The sequence below is a fragment of the Acinonyx jubatus genome, chromosome A1, assembly GCF_027475565.1.
Source record: "Acinonyx jubatus isolate Ajub_Pintada_27869175 chromosome A1, VMU_Ajub_asm_v1.0, whole genome shotgun sequence".
Classification (NCBI taxonomy): domain Eukaryota; kingdom Metazoa; phylum Chordata; class Mammalia; order Carnivora; family Felidae; genus Acinonyx; species Acinonyx jubatus.
The window spans coordinates 96,085,887-96,102,811 of record NC_069380.1 but is presented as its reverse complement, the minus strand read 5'-3'; the positions used below and the strand labels follow the sequence as shown (position 1 = coordinate 96,102,811).

The window sequence follows — 16,925 nt, the reverse complement described above, 5'->3', positions numbered from 1 at the left end:
GAAGGTTATAGAGAGACTACAGTTGCCAGTAATGAAACATTAAATGTTTGAGTACTAACCCACCTTGAGATGGTTTAATAGTGTTACATTCCGAGGCCTGATTGCTTCAGGTGTCTGATGTATGGTTATTTCCAGTGTTCCTCTTCGAGAAGATGGTACTCCTGGGAAGAATAAACAGAACTAGGAAATAAGTTTTTTTTTCTTTTTTTTTGCTTTTAAGTTAGTCACAGTTTATCCTCTGAAAAAATTGCATTAGAGAAGTAAACAGGAGGCTAAATAGGACCCGAATCCAAGTTTGGTATTACCAAATGACCCTAAAATAGTATGGTAGATTAAAACATAGCTCTGGCATCAGACTGCTGGACTGGCTTTGAAATGTGGCTCTGATGCTTGTTAGCTGTGTGATTCTGGCCAAGTGAGTTAACCTCTCTGTTCCTTAAAAGGCCTATCTCATAAAGTTGTTGTGAGAATTAAGTAAATTTAATAACTGTAGTTGTATATCCAGGATGTATTGAACGTGTATTGGAAATAGTCTTGAGTATTTCTGCCTTAGAGGAAGTGCTCAAAAAGTGTCGTTGAACTTGAAGCTAACATAGCATTGTGTGTCCACTATACTCAAATTAAAAAAAAAAAAAAAAAGGTTTTTCAAAAAGGGCTGTGGTCGCGCTTGTCCTTATCTCAAACACTAGGCATTCGCTGTTCTGTCATGCCCAAGGCCACCAGAGTTCATGTCTGTCAGCGGCTGCGTGACTTTGCAGCCCCAGAAACATTTTTAGTGGCCGTGGAATGATTACGATTCCTTACCTGAAGGCCTAGGCTAATTTCCCGAGGCCTCCTCCTCTTTCCCCAATGTGACACGTTGGATAAGTTTCCCTTTGTTTACTTTGTATATAATTTATTCTCCGTTTCCAAAAAGGATTCAAAGTGTTGAGGAGAGGCCTGAGCCCTCCAGCTGCATTGGCATTTCCTGGCGGGTCATTTCACAGTTGAGCACAGAGACCTCATTGTTCTCTGCGGCCAAACGTGACACAATCATTTTCTTGTTGGAGGCGAATCTGTGGCGGGTTTGCTGAGTGTGGGATTTCTGTTGCGAAATCTCACGTGGGGTCTAATGGATCCTCTTTGGCTCCACAGAGATCGCAGTTGAACTGATGTCGGAGTGTTTGGACACAAAAGCTACCGCCCACCTGACCCAGGCTGTGGATATTTCCTTAAGCACCTGCTGTGTGCAAGGGAGAAAATACTTGTTTGCTTTCAGGACATCGATTTCCAAATCAGAAAGCACGGCGTGTCAAACTTTCCCTGTGGGGTGCCAGAATAGATGGGGTGGAGAGTTTCTGTGTATTGTATGGAGCGACACAACAAGACAAAATGTGGAACAGTGACTTTCTCTCAGTCTCACCTGGTAGGAAGTATCCAAGTGTATTAGAGTGCCGAGACTAGGGCAGTTAGAGAAAGGGGAACAAGACAGGGTGCCCAGGCCCCCTTATTTGTAGAGGGTGTATGGAGACAGGCAGTAGAGCTCCCCTCCGCCCTTTGCCCATTGGTTGGTGGTTTCCATCATCACTGCACCCGCTGGTAGACTGTGCTCGCCATTATGTCCTCTGCCTCTACCCCACTTCTTGGGGAAGCCAGCACTCTTGGACTCCTTCTTCTTCCCTATACAAATCTTGTTAGGCTCTGTCCCTCTGCCGTTTTCATGCTCTGACAGCAGAGAAATAAACAATGTTGCTCACATTGGTTACCACGAGGTCATTTTAATTCCAGAGTAGGCTGTGTGTCTGTGCATTTGTAGGAGCTGGGAGAGGTGAGGATCCACAGATATTTAGGAAAGAATGTAACTGTTATTCTGTTTCTATTCTTTTTATTTTTTTATTGTTTATTTATTTTTGAGAGAGAGAGAGGAGAGAGGGAGGGAGAGAGAGAGAGCGCGCACAAGTGGGGTAGGGGCAGAGAGTAGAGAGAGACACAGAACTCAAAGCAGGCTCCAGGCTCTGAGCTGTCAGCACAGAGCCTGACGCGGGGCTCGAACTCATGAACCATGACCTGAGCCAAAGTTGGACGCTCAACCGACTGAGCCACCCAGGTGCCCCAATGCTATTTCTATTCTATGTTATTGTTCCTCTCAATAAGGTAGGACAGTGAATGTTGACTGGATCTATCTATCATCTATCTATCTATCTATCTATCTATCTGTCTATCATAAAGCACAATTTGTCCATTATTCTACTGATGGGCCAATTGGTTGTTTCCTAGAAGAAGTATTTAAAGAGATGTGCAGATGAAGTTGAAGTATACCAGCATGCATGGGTTAAAGCAAAAAACTCTCAGAATATGGAGAGAGGGAGAAAAGGAAAGGCTGTGTCTTTATTTTGTTTATTTTTTAAAAAGCTTTCTAAATGATCTCATCATGTGTTAGCTATATTGACAAAGAAAAAGAAATTCACCCTGACAGTGTGTGGGGACACATTCTTGATCTGTACCTGAGTGCTTACCCTGCTGTATGCTCTTTAGAAGCCATGAAGCCAGGGCTCCTGGTCATGCCCACCACTGTCTCTTTCTCTTGGTCAAGGGGAGATTTCTCTCACTATCAGACCCATCCAGGGGCAGTTTCTTGGCCTTTAACTGCTGTGAGGCCCAATGTCAATGTCCTTCTAGCTTGTACTGCTCTGGAAAGGAAGTCAAGAGGACTGCCACATTATGTAATTTAGAATCAGAATGATCCTAGGGGATCCAGGGCACAGACAGCAGGCAGTGTTGCAAAGTCCTGTACTGGCTTACCTCCAGCCGCCACTGCTGGGTTGAGGAGGAAGGGTACCTGTCAAAGGTCTTTTCAGCCTGGTGTCCTCCCCCTGATAATGGGGGACCACCATCCACGTGGCATTATTTACAGGTGTTGACAATCTCTTTGCTGGCTCATTCATTTTGCTCTGACATTTGGATTGTGATATGGATATTATTTTATAGCTATACATTTACCTTTTGTTGTTTACAGCTAATAGATCTACTCATTTAATTACACACAGTGTTTTGGCTTATAATTAAGTACAAAGGGATGGAACACAAACGTGGAACAAAGATCCACGGGAGCAGGATTTAAGGGGAAATAACAGGAAGAGTACTGGACTAGGAACCCCAAGGTTTGGATTTGAGTCCTGCTGTCCAAGTTCCCATGTCTCGGGGCTGGTGCAAGGATATCTGAGGCTCTGTTCATGCTTGGTTCATTCTGTGTAATCCCTGTGTTGTCCCTGTCTCTATTGTCTTGACCAGCTACATGTTGACTCTCTTTTGATTCCTTATAATTTTTCTAGACCAGAAGCAGGGTCAACTCAACTCTTCCCTCCCCTCCTCTCCTTTCCTCTCTTCCCCTCCTCTCCTTTCCCCTTCCCCCCACCTCCCTCCCTCCTTCCTCTCTCCCATCCTCCCTCACTCCCTTCTTTCCTTCTTTCTTTCTTTCCTTCCTTCCTTCCTTCCTTCCTTCCTTCCTTCCTTCCTTCCTTCCTTCCTTCTTGTTTTTATTATCGTTTATCAAGCTTCCCAAGAAGGGGATGGAGAAGTGAAATAGTATTTACTGAGGGTCTTCTATTTTCTAGGAACTTGACCTATATCCTATCATTGGATCCTTGAAACAATACTGAGTGATTGGACTGATTATTTTCACATTTTTATTATTTCAAAAAGAAGGAAACTGAACATAAGTGATGTTGAATACCTTGGCCAAGATCACATGGTTGGTGTTGGCAAATCTATATCTATCTACATCCAATACTCTATGATCTTCCCATCCAGAGCACTGCCTCCCCTTGAGAGTGTCCTGCCTCTGGGCTTTCTATTGCCTTTAAGAGTTAACCATGTTCCAGTTTTGATGACTAGAATTTTGGTGCATCATCCAGGGCCCTTCTGTCATCCCCATTCCTAATTCCACACTAAGGCAAACAATTCTAATTTTTTTTCAGGCTCATCAAAATAAATGTGGGGTCCCCTTCATCTATAGAGGTCAGTATTCTTTTTTTTAAACTCTTATTTATTTTTTAAGTATTTGTTTATTTATTGATCTATTTATTATTTTTTTAGAGAGAGAAAGAATGCCAATGGGTGAGAGGGGCAGAGGGAGAGGGAGAGAATCTCCAAGCAGACTCCATATTCAGCACAGAGGTCAGTGTGGGGCTTGATCCCACGATGCTGGGATCATGACTTGAGCCGAAATGAAGAGTTGGACTCTCAACCAACTGAGCCACTCAGGTGCCTCACAATCAGGATTCTTAACCTTTTACAGGTCATAAAGGTAGAAAATTTGATGAAAATTAACCTTATGAATTATCGCAGGTGTTCGTGTGTGGTACACACACACACACACACACACTTCACACTTCATACTTTTGCATAACAGTTATGGGGAATTCAGAGAACCCCAGAGGCCTAACTCTGGACCCCTGTTAAAGGTTGTTTGATCAGGAAGATTACTTTTCACTGGTCAGGGCCTGGGATAATGTCTCATTTTCTCTATCCTGGGTAGGAAAGGAACTCATTTTCAGCATCGCTCGAGGGCATGGTGGACATTCCTTACCTCGGGTGGCTTTTTTCCTAGGTGGGTACTTCCTGTGTTCTGCACATTTGCTGGCTTCCTGGGAGTGGTCAGCTCAGTGGGGCCATACACTAAAGAGGATCAACATGTCTGGGGTCCGTATCCGTGTGCCACCTTCTGCACCTGAAATATTAACATGATTCCTGTTTTCTCTGCTTCTCAGGGTGAAAGCAAAATGAGATAAAACATAAAAGCACTTTGAAAGTAAAGCTCTGTGTCCTGGTGTCACTGAAGAAGATTTTCTGAGCTTGGCCATTTTTTTTTTTTTTTTTTGCATCGTCTACTCTTCCAACTCTTCTTCTTGAATCATCTTGATTCGAAACAGCTGTCGCTGACATTTCTGAAACTTTCTGAAGGAAGGGAAAATTTGGTATTCCACCTGAGGCTTTGCTAAGGCCCAGCAGCCTGCTGTTGTACTTCCCAGCTGCTCAAACCCTTCATTTTAAATGCACTCTGAGGCTTAAATTGGACAGACCCTTACATTTTGCTTTTTTTTTTTTTTTTTTTTTCCTCCAAGAGCTACCCAGTGCTGCTGGCAAATTTATAGCTGGCTGGTTTGGTTAATTAGGAAAAAAGTCTGATGCATGAAGATTATGTAAGCCCTGAGCACTGTAAAGTAAGCATCTTTCGGAGTTCACAATCAACCCAGGGAAACATGACACCTGTCCTTAAAGTGCCTGACACGGTAGTTTCATGTTATGGATTTGAAGTTTGGGATATGTCATGGTAGTCTTCCTGCTGGGCGGTTAGATGTGTGTCCTGCGTCAGGTAGAGACACGACACTACCCAAAGCCATAACACGGTCTTATTATAGGAATGGCTCTGGAGTCTTCAACAGAGTGAGCAATTCTGATCCATTTTCTCATTGTGATGCAAAAGATACTTGCAACTTTTATGCGGTCTTTGCTGCCCATTGGAGCCCTTTTTAGGACTAATCATTTGACTTTGCACTAATGAGATTAAACCCAGCAGGGGCAGATATTTTCCTTTTTAATTTTCATTCCTGTTATTTAATTGGCATTACACACACATAATGAGACCAGAAAAAAAACACCCTGTAGCAATCTGTTCAATACAAATAACTCAGGCAGATGCAGCCAGATGTATCCATGGTGACCTCCTTGACTCTGTCACTACCTGCACATTAGGGAAGATGGCCCGGAACACTTAACTCCTTGTTTGCTGAATGTATCTCAGAGGCGCTTCCTCCCTTCTTCCTTCCAAGGGAAAAGGCATTTAGCCAAATCTATGTGTTTCTCCATATTGGGAGTTGTCTGCTCAGCATCTGTGTGAGTGATATAGCCTGGGGTTCTGAGTGGGTGCTGGTCCCTGGTGTTTGTGCTGGCTCACTGCCGGTTCCAGTGATGTGGGCAAAGACATTATCCATCTGTTCCCAAGGCTCCATCTTACAATATGGAGGAGAAATACTGAACCACACGTGAAGCCATCAGAACAGGTAATAAACAGAACACATCCTTTTCGTGTACTAGGTTTTTATATCAAGACCAGTCTTCTGAAAAAAGACATTGTGTTTTCGAGTCTGATATGAGGAGGTCCACTCTCATGAGCCATAGTGGTTTTAATCTTTCTGTACTTAATAATTCAGGATCCCAGGGTCAGCCTCGTCATCCCCTGGTGTCCAACAGTGCACCATCATGTGGTGGTGACCATGGGGCTTCCTTCAATGCACCATAAATACCTCCTTTCTTCCCTAAAACATCAGGTGACCATTAATGTAAGCTCCACATCCCACGGAGCAAATTGGGTGATTCTGAAATGTATTTTGGAACTTTCCTTTGTTTACACAGCATGTGGAACATAAAAGTTTCCACGCCTATAATAGACGGGACATTAACATGTTACTGTCCATCTTGTCACTGAAGGAAAGATACAAAGGCAGGAATCCTCTTGCCACTTCATTAGGCTCTGTTCTCTCTTGGGATTTTCTCTGTCCAAAGCTAGTTCCCTTCCAATGTTCTCTGTTTCTGTGAAACGTACCAACATCCTGGTGATATGTTCCCGTGAAATGTACCAGCATGCTGGTGATATGTGTCCGTGAAGTGAAACCTACTAGCATCCTGGTGATGGGGAAATAGGAGGCATCTTTCAGACTGCTTCCCTCTGGTCAGTGCATTTACTCGTTTTCACTTCTGCCATGACCACGCACCTCCTGTAGTACGGGACCAGGAGAATAACCACCCAGTTGTTCTTCCTTTTCCAACTCTTGCCTTTTCGCTGTCCATGTCGGCAACCTGACTGCTGTTTTAGAGACCCAAGTCAGATACATTTCATTTTAATATTCATGACCTTTCAATGGCTACCCTTTGCACTTCAGCAAAACAAAGTAAAAAACCAGACTGAAGCAAAACCAAACCCCAAATACATTAAGTCCATAACTTGGCTCACGGGCATTATGTGGCCTGGGGTCTGGCTCTGCTCTATGAAGATGCCGCCGTCCCTTACAATTGCATCTTACTGCAATAGTCACTTCTTTATCGTTTCATCCTTAGGTAAAAACAAAACGATTAGCGTCCCTCCCTGGCTGTGCACTGTCTGTCCTTTGACAGACACCCCAGCCTCACCTTGCTCTTCATAATCTCTGTTCCAGCCACTTCCCTCTGATTTCCTAGTGCTGGTGCTCTTCCTTCCAGGACTCTACCCGCTTGGGACTTTACCTGGAACATCCTTCACAATCCCCTGACTCACCTGCTTCTTGCCAGCAGCTTAAGGTGTGTTTCTTCAGAGATGCCTTGCTGGCTGTCCAGGCCACATGCTAAGCTTTGTCATTTGGTCTCCTAGGACAACAGTAGTCATTCCTACTCACCACTGGCCATAAACTTCCATCTGTAAGGTGGCCCCAATCTTCTCTTTTCTCAGTGAGAAGATAGATCTATGTGTTTTTTTTTCTCAAACAGGAATAAGTAAACTTGAAGAGCTATAGATGAGACAGTCAGGAGCCTAGATATGGGGGCACCTGCATGGCTCAGTTGGTTACGTGTCCAATTCTTGGTTTCAGCTCAGGTCATGATCTCATGGTTTCATGAGTTTGAGCCGTGCATCGGGTTCCGTGCTGACAGTGCGGAGCCTGCTTCTGAGTCTATGTCTCCCTCTCTCTCTGCCCCTCCCCTGCTCACGCTCTCTCTGTCTCTCTCAAAATAAATAAATGAAGGTAAAAAGAAAAGAACCTAGTATGGTATTTAATGTAGGCATGCTACATGTTTACAGTCACATCGTACAAAACAGTGTGACTGTGGAGACGTGGTTTCTTCTACTTTCATTGTTTCCATGCTCTTCATTTCATCCTTGACCTCGTGTCTTCGTCACCGTGAGAGCCATTTTTTGAGTTCCCTAATGCGGTTTTGTGAGCCATGTCACCTTCACTTCTATCTAAGTTGTTTGACATACAGCACTTTGTGAATCATGCATGATGCTGTCGCTGGAAATTTATCCCGAGCCACTGGAACCCATTTGTGTAACATTAGGATAGGTTTTTTTTTTTCCCCCTCATTCGTCCCATGAGTATGTATTTATGATGGCCGCGCTCTGGACAATCACTGGATTGCTTTAAAAGTGATCTTTAAAAGGCTTGTTTACAATGACTTCTAGCATTTACAATTGTTAGGTCATCCCTCAGGGACAATTACGAAATCTTCGTTAATTCCACTCCTTCTTTATTGCCAATTATGTCCGTTCTAGGTTAATTTGCTGAATGACAATTCAGTGAACGACCAATTTGCTTAATTTACCTGTTTCTTTTCACCATTTAATTTTTAGCCCACAGGCTTTTTTTTCTTTCTTCGTAACAGCACTGTAAGGGATGTGAAATTGGTCTCTGCCTCAGTTCCCTCTTCTCGGACTGGATACTGTTTGGCCCCTCGGCACCCTCCCACCCCTCCCCAACACTTTTTTTTTTCTAATAGAACCTCCCTTTTCTTTAGGTAACCGCCCCTCTCTCATAGCCTTGGACCCTGGAACCACTGACCCCATCTTTGTTTTAGGCATATTACCTTAAGTGAGATAAGGTGAGGCCAGATGCGGACGAAGAGAGAGAAACCAGAGTTTCACAGTTTTGTTAGACCACAGACCCCTGGGGAGAGCACGGTAGGACACACAGGAACAGTTAGGGGAAGCTCTGAGGGCCTTCATGAGGCAGGGCGAGGAAGCAAAAACTGTGGGCAGGCATGGTGATTATGGTGTTTCAGTGGGAAGGGACGCAAAAGGCAGAATAGGCCATTTTAGGACTGGATTTCTGACTTTGAAAGTGGTGACACCCCCTGCCTCCTATGGAATTCATGTTCACTGTGATGTTAGAGTATATGGTTTGGGGCTCTCTGAAGTTTCAAGATGTTTTTGGGCGAGTCTGGGTTTATTTGGGCACAGCTAGTAGCCATTTCTGTAGATGTTAAGGTGTCGATTTTCATAAATGAAAGAGAATGCCTAATCCAATCCCTGCTTCGTGTGTGAGTCCTCATGAATGCAAGCCATATATGGCATTTCCCTGGTGATATATGCAGTGTTTGCCCAATCCTACTTTAGGTTGAGAAGAACTCGGAGAGCTGGACCTGGCCCTCTAAGGCAATGGTGGGATTGTGGACTTCACACTGGATGCCAGTATGGAACACTGAGATCCAGATGAGACAAATCACATCTTAGCAGAGGCCAGTGTGGGCAAAGAATTGTCATGGCCATGTTTTCCCATTCCCCCTGGTGCCAGCAGATTGTACACGGAGCATAGATCACCCCCAGGAAGAAAAGAAGGAGAGGTGAGAGGCAATCAGGACTTCATGTGTATCCAAATGAGTCTGTGCCGGGGAGGGGGGTATGGGCCCAGGATATTGGAACTGACATGCTCAGCTTTCCACCAGGAGGGTCTGAGAGCTAAGCTGAGATGTTCAGAAATAAAAGAAGCAAGACTATCACATTCATCCCTGACTGTAGGAGACATTCTATCTTGACATCTTTAAATGGCCTTTTGTGTAGAAGTTCATAGCCACATTTCTTCTTGGTAAGTCTGGTGTTTCAGTTGGCTTTACCTATATTTTGGCCTACTCTCTGTTCTTATAGTATGGGACCCCTTGTGGGTGTTTGTCGAAACTAGTGGGGTCTAAGCCATCAGTGACTTGTGTTACGTCAGATCTCCTGGTTTGGCTGTAGTAAGTGGAAGTTGACTAAAGACAGCCTTGTCACATTATTTATATTGGCTCTTTTGAGAAAACAAATGTCAACATAAAATTCTTTAGTCTTTCTATGGGGCGCTTGGGTGGCTCAGTCGGTTTAAGCGTCCGACTCTTGGTCTCGGCTTAAGTCATGATCTCATAGTTCGTGGGTTTGAGTTCAGCTTTGGGCTCTGTGCTGGTGGTGTAGAGCCTGCTTGGGATTCTCTCTCTCTCCCTCTCTCTCTCTCTCCCTCTCTCTGCCTCTCCCCTTCTCTCTCTCTTTCTCGAAATAAATAAATATTTAAAAACAATTCTTTAGTCTTTCTAGACTAAAAGGCCACAGTATTTCAACCTCTAGGTGGATGTCACTGATGGCCTGTCAATCACCCAGCAGGTATAGAGGCTGGCAAACATTTTTTTCTTCTCTGTCTCTGCCTCTCTCTCTCAGATATATAGATATTATGTGATAATACTCTTCAGGTTAAGTCCTACTTTCATATTTTTACATTATCACTTAAAATTTTTCATTATATATTTAAATGTTCCAAAGGATATAATTTTGATTATTTGGCAAATATTGACATCTGAAAATAAACTTTAGATGACTCTTCTAAATGTACCCAACAAATAGGAATGCTATAGTAATTTGATTCTCACTATCATCTAAAAAAATTTTTTTTAATGTTAATTTATTTATTATTTTGAGAGAGAGAGAAAGAGAGACAGAGTGCGAGCAGGGGAGGGGCAGAGAGAGAGGGAGACACAGAATCCGAAGCAGGCTCCAGGCTCTGAGCTGTCAAGCCTGATGAGGTGCTTGAACCCATGGACTGCAAGACTATGACCTGAGCTGAAGCTGGACGCTCAACTGGCTGAGCCACCCAGGTGCCTCCTCGCTATCATTTTTTAAAAAAATGCATGAAGAATCTTTTTTGTAACAGCAGGGAATCTTGCATCATGTCTTCTTGTGCTAGGAATCGTATTGTTGTATTGTTCACAGAAATGTATTCTAACATAATACATTGTTATGTTTGAAAGTCTTTCACCTCATTCTACTTTTCTAGGATTTAATGTATTTAAATTTAAATACATTTAAATTAAAAAAAATTTCTATGACCTTAAGACTTTAAAATGTGAATACTTTTCTTCTAGATGGACTTATCATTATAATAATTCATAAACACTGGATCAGAAAACATGCATTTATTACAAACTGTGATAAATTATCATACATAGAAGTAAAAAATTGAAAAGTTTACTTATTTATTTTGAGAGAGAAGGAGGGGGAGAGAGCAGGGGAGAGGCAGCGAGAGAGAGAGAGAGAGAGAGAGAGAGGGAGAGGGAGAGAGAGAATCCAAAGCAGGCTCTGCACTAGCACAGAGCCCGACCTGCGGTTTGATCCCATAAACTGTAAGATCATGACCTAAGCCGAAATCAAGAGTCAGACACTCAACCCAGCGAGCCACCTCATGGGCCCCACATAAGTAAAATTTTTATTGAAAATGCATTCCATAATGAAATGTATTAGAGAAGATGGTTAAGATGCCTTTTGCTTAAAAGAACATTCATTTTATCTCATTTTTCAGTTACCCAGTTTGGCCCTTTGGGAAAACGGACCGGGATAAGGCTGGCCATGTATTGTGAAAGGCGCCGTTCAAGGAAACCAACGTTAAGAACGTGTGCCTAGAGAAGTTGAGGGTTGATAATCTGCCTCACACTTCTCAGAGTGTCTTCATGTTATCCTTCGGGGTGTCCATAGCCTGCTTTGAAGACCAGTGTCTTTCACTGTGGGAAATGTGGCAGAGATGTATTTCAGCAAAATATCACTTTCCACTTTCAGGATCCTCTCATTTTGGGAAAGATGGATACCAGAACAAGCCTTGGTCTACTCTGCAGACTTGGGATGCTTACCGTGGCAGTTAGGTACCTGAAGTAAAACGGTGATTCTGCATGGCTGAAAGAGTAAACTCATATATTTTTTAACATGAAAAATTTCTGGAAAGCAAGTTAAACATGATAGATGACCATTCCTTGGAGAAGAACCAAAATTTTCAGGTGCTAGGGAATTAGCATAACTCAGTGAATGCTAAAACTGAACTTATTTTTAGAAATCTATAGAGATTTGTTCTGATACAAAGCAACCGTATTATTATGAAGGGTAAAATAACCCCAGAAATCACAAGATGTTCTGAGGTCCAAATCAACAAAATATCAGAGCGGATATCAAAGGGAAATCTGAAACGATTTATCATGAAAGGCAGGAATGCCTTCGGGGAAGGTTTCTTCCCCCCAGGTTAGCTGATACACAAGTCAAGTGGATATGTCAAATGTAAGACAAATAATGGTCTTAATAGAATTGCACAACTGAACTGCTTTGATGGAATTGGATCAAGGGAAAGCAAGAAAAGGAACACATTTGTACAGGGTGAAGTATTATCTTGGCATACATTGTCTCATGAGATTTGGCTTTCAAAATGGGCTCAATTTAATTTTGTGAATGGCCGTTTGAATTGAAAATAAGCCTTTAGAACCTGAAGAGGAATAATCAGAGCACTGGGTTGAGACAGTCTGGGGCTTTTACTGAGGTTTTGTGGCAAGCTTTCCCTGGACAGGTCTGGTGTTCCTACTTGTGATTTTGACAGGTGCACATGCTGGACCACTGTGCCAGATCTCTTCCTCCAGGTCCCAATCACAGGACACCCTCCTTGATAACTTTCGTATTGGGCAAACAGTTACACAGTAGCTAAGATCACCAGTGACCTTCTGCTTTCACCTTGGTCTTTTGGCGGATGTGATAGACTATTTTAATATAGAAAGTGTTATAGAGTGTGAGGTTCTGGACACTTCAGCAATTTTTTTTTTTTTTTATGGGCAAGTGCAAGGGGTTTTTCTCTGCTTTTATTTATGTTCTTGCTTTCTGATGATGGACCTTTATTGAGGAGATGTAAACATCTCTTTCTGTTCATTTATTTTCTGATATCTCTGGTGGCGGTGGTTTTGTTTTTGTTTTTGTTTCAGTTCTGCTTCTAAGGAAGGTAATTGTCTTGAGATTCTGTTATTTTCTATCCTTGGGGGTTTCTGGTAATTGAAAATGATGTCATTAAGTACCTGAAAGGAGAAAGAGGTCATTATTTACAGTTAAAGGGTATACTTTAAAAAGTATTGTAATTATCTACAATAATTCTATGCAGTTTTTAGTATCTTTTAAAAATATTTTTATTTATTTTGAGAGAGAGAGAGAGAGAAAGAGAGAGAGAGAGAGAAAGAGCAGGGGTGGGCAGAGAGAGAGAGAGGGAGAGAGAGAGAATCCCAAGTAGGCTACTTGCTGTCAGCGCAGAGTTGGATGTAGGGCTCGAACTCAAAAACCATGAGATCATGAACTGAGCTGAAACTAAGAGTCAGACGCTCAACCAACTGAGCCACCCAGGTGCTCCTCTCTGCAGTTTTTAAACTCATTATATGACAGTCGTTTATTATTATGATTTTTAACGTTTATTTATTTTTGAGACAGAGAGAGACAGAGCATGAATGGGGGAGGGTTCAGAGAAAGAGGGAGACACAGAATCTGAAACAGGCTCCAGGCTCTGAACTGTCAGCACAGAGCCTGACGCGGGGCTCGAACTCACGGACTGCAAGATCATGACCTGGGCCGAAGTCGGACGCTTAACCGACTGAGCCACCCAGGCGCCCCTATATGACAGTAGTTTAAAACTCAGAAGTTAAGTAAGGGAAAATGGGTTACATTTCCTAATATTGTTGTATTTTGCAGAATCCAGGCTCTTCTTTGGGGACACCATAAATATTCGATGAAAATCTCATTGATCCAAATAGTGTTTACTGTTTGATTCCATGAATATTCTAGCCACATGCATGACAAATGTATAGTATCATCATATTCATATTCAAAGTAATTATGAGCATCATAGATATATGACTTGAATTACTCCCCTCAGAATTTTGCATATTCACACCATCAGGTCACCTTGAGCAATAATCACTAGAATATTTCCATTTTGCTCCTGCTACAGGTACAGATCACAATCTCCAGGAAAGCTAAAGGGAACAGGGAGAGGGGTGGTAAAGACGGGGCAGCTTCATAGTTAGCAAAATGCTTACTTGGGATTAAATGACCTTTCCTATAAATCAGAAGGAAGGCTGTCAGCTGGGCGCTTTCTCATTTGCAGCATGTACAAGCAGCAGGAAAATGAGGCAAAGCATTCTGTGAAGCAAAACATTACCTGCGACGTGATCTGTACTCACTGTTGTCTCTCTCCTCCTAGAAGCCATTAGTGAAGATAAATCAGGTGAGGCCCCAGTACATCCCACTCGTCCACTGGTGCTTCCTATTAGCAGCATCTTTATTTTCCTACCTGAAGCGCTCTTGTCCTTCCAAGTGACAGGAAGGAGATAAGGTGAGCTTATGCTGAGTTGGCTTTCTTGAAAAAAAAGAAAGAAAGAAAGAAAGAAAGAAAGAAAGAAAGAAAGAAAGAAAGAAAGAAAGAAAGAAAGAAAGAAAGAAGAAAAGAAAAAAATGAGAACATTTTGCAATACTACAAACAGAATGTGTTTGGGTCACATTATTCCAGAGGATGGTAGTAAGATGCTTTTAAATTTCTCCAAACTGCAAAGTGACGGTGCTCTGCTCTTCCCAGAAATCCTACGTATCGGGCTGGAGCCATGGGCACCTTCCGGGTACCCTCAGGAAGTCCCACCAATCCTGGCCATCATTTTAGACCCCTAGAAAAAGATCGGCAATCCCAAATGGCCACATGAGAAATGTCCCAGATGTTAGACTGCCTTCTTCGTTCTCTGGGGAATAAAAAGTTTTATAGTTCACTGCTCATTTTCATGTCGCTCCCCCATCTGTCCAAGCTTATTTCTGCTGACGTTGGATTTGCTGCTTCTTCTCCACCAGTCAGGCCATCTTCTTTTCCTGGTGGTTCACTTATCATGCTCTTGTCCACTCTAGCCCCTGCTCGTAGCCCCCTTTCTGCCTGGCTGATCCCCTCAGCTGTCCAAATTTTGTGCCCCCCACCCACTGCAGTGAGTGCCTAGGGACCTGGCATTTTCTCTGCAACCCACACACTCTCTACAATGCACATTGTCTTCCCCAGGGTGAGTTACTTTAGGGTGTTGGTGGAGAAAACACTCCTAGAGAGACACAGGTGTATCTTAGCAAGAGGGGACAATAATGAGATGTCCTAATAATGGCCAAAATTAGATTGTTCGCTTATTCTCCTTTGATGCCCATTTTGTCTTGAAAATCATGTCCCTGAATCCATGTGGCCCTGTTTCAGCAACCCATAAAAAGAAAGAGCATTGGAATGATGCACTCCTTCTAACGACCCTAAAGAAGTCATCTTGCGTATGTTTAAAGAAAATGGTCATCTTGCTTTTTTTTTTTTTTTTTTAAGGGAAAATTAAGCTCTGGTCTTGTCTCCTGGAAACTCTCTCATCCCATTCCTGTGACTGGGGCAAAATGAGAGAGGGTTTTCAGGGACTCTGACTGTGGTGTGGGTGGACGTTGGAGGTCTGGGTGCTGTGCTCAGCAGACGCCAGTGGCTGCTGTGCTACAGGTAGAAAACCCCAGTCACTCCCCAGTTCAGCAGCTGGTGCCCAGACCTCTTGGATTCCATTTGCTCTCTGGTTCCTTTTGTCCCTGGATAGGCCATAGGACTTGAAGTTTCTGCATCGTGTGTTTTGGCGGACTTGACTATATTAATTATATTAATTGTGAATTCCCGTCTCAGTAAGGAATTGGCACACACTTTTAATTGGGTTGGGTTAGAAAGAATGCCATAGCTAATAGGTGCCGAGTGCTTATGCTGGGTGTTGATTTGCATGAGCTCATTTCCTCTTCGTGATGACAGGAGGAAAAGATGAGTGATTTTTCGCCAGGTCACTCAGCCATTGAGAAGTGGGGCTGGGATCTGTCTCTATCAGCCTGACCCCAAAGCTGGTGATCTCACCCACGGGTGTCCCTGGTGGTTGGAACCAGTTTAGTGACTCAGAGGTGTCAGGGCCAACACCTCGGCCAGTCTCCTGAGCTTTCCCTCGGAGGTGGCTGCTGTAGTTTCTGCTCTCCCCTCCCATCTCCAAGGCCAGGAAGAAGAGGGTGGCTGGCATTGTGAGATTTCCGGATAGGTCTGCTAGAGCTCTGCCACATGGGATCTCTGGCTCTCGAGGAAGCCACCAGGGTGAATGTGTAGCTTTTCAACCTTTACTCTTGCACAAGTAAAAGGGCATGGTTTGGGCCCAGTGACAGTTGATAGTGTCATCCACGTGCCTGATTTGTTAGAGGTCTCTCTTACTTGGCTTTGAGGCAGGAGCCAGGGAGAGAGCATTCTCTTTCCCTGAACACTACTTTTCCTTGTGGAAAACTGAATAATGCCCCCCACTGATATCCAGGTCCTGATCTTGGGAGCCTGTCTTTGAATCCTGGTAGCTCTTAGATGACAAAGGGGACTGTGAAGATGTCATTAAAATTAAGGATCCTGAGATGGGGACATTGCCTGGATTATCCACATGGGACCTAAATGGAATCACCAGTGTTCCTCTGAGGGGCAGCTGAGTAAGATTTGACTGGAGGGTCAGAGGTCATGTGGTGACTGAAGCAAAATGTTGTGCTTCTGGTCTTGAACATGGAGGAAGGGACCATAGGCCAAGAAATGCAGCTCTAGGCGCTAGAAAAGGCGGGAAGCAGATTCTCCCCAGGAGGCCTCTGGGAGGAGTGTGGCCTTCTTGACACTTCGATTCTGATCCAGTGAAACTGGTACTGGGCTTCCGCCCTCTAGAACTATAAGAGAATAAATGTGTGTTGTTTGAAGTTACTAACTTTGTGGTAATTTGTTGCATAGCAGTGTGTGTGTGTGTGTGTGTGTGTGTGTGTGTGAAAGACAGACAGACAGACAGACAGAGACAGAGAAATAGAAAGAGAGAAGGCAAGACGCAGTGACATGGAGTTGGCCACAACTAATGGAAATTCTCTGCCCTGGAAAGTGGTTGCTTAATGCCTTTGTTCACAGCTATGGCCCTTAGTAATTAAAGCTGAGAAAACCGGGGTGGGGGGGAATCCCATCAGATTCCATTAGGCATTCGATACTATCCTGTGCCATCTGTAACAGTGAGGTCTATCTAGAACAATCGGGGCCGGGAACTTTTTCAAAGGCAAGAACCTTCATATGTAA

At 43.5% G+C, this 16,925-nt stretch overlaps 1 protein-coding gene across 1 annotated transcript in view; it reads left to right on the top strand.

The window, feature by feature from the left end:
* Positions 1-16,925, top strand: part of DTWD2 (DTW domain containing 2) — a 525,766-nt gene that overhangs the window by 297,928 nt on the left and 210,913 nt on the right. Inside the window, exons 11-14 of the mRNA XM_053220002.1 lie at positions 3,957-3,996; positions 9,122-9,348; positions 11,579-11,661; positions 14,019-14,150. The gene's annotated coding sequence lies outside the window, so the exon portion shown is untranslated. The remainder of the gene's footprint in view (positions 1-3,956; positions 3,997-9,121; positions 9,349-11,578; positions 11,662-14,018; positions 14,151-16,925) is intronic.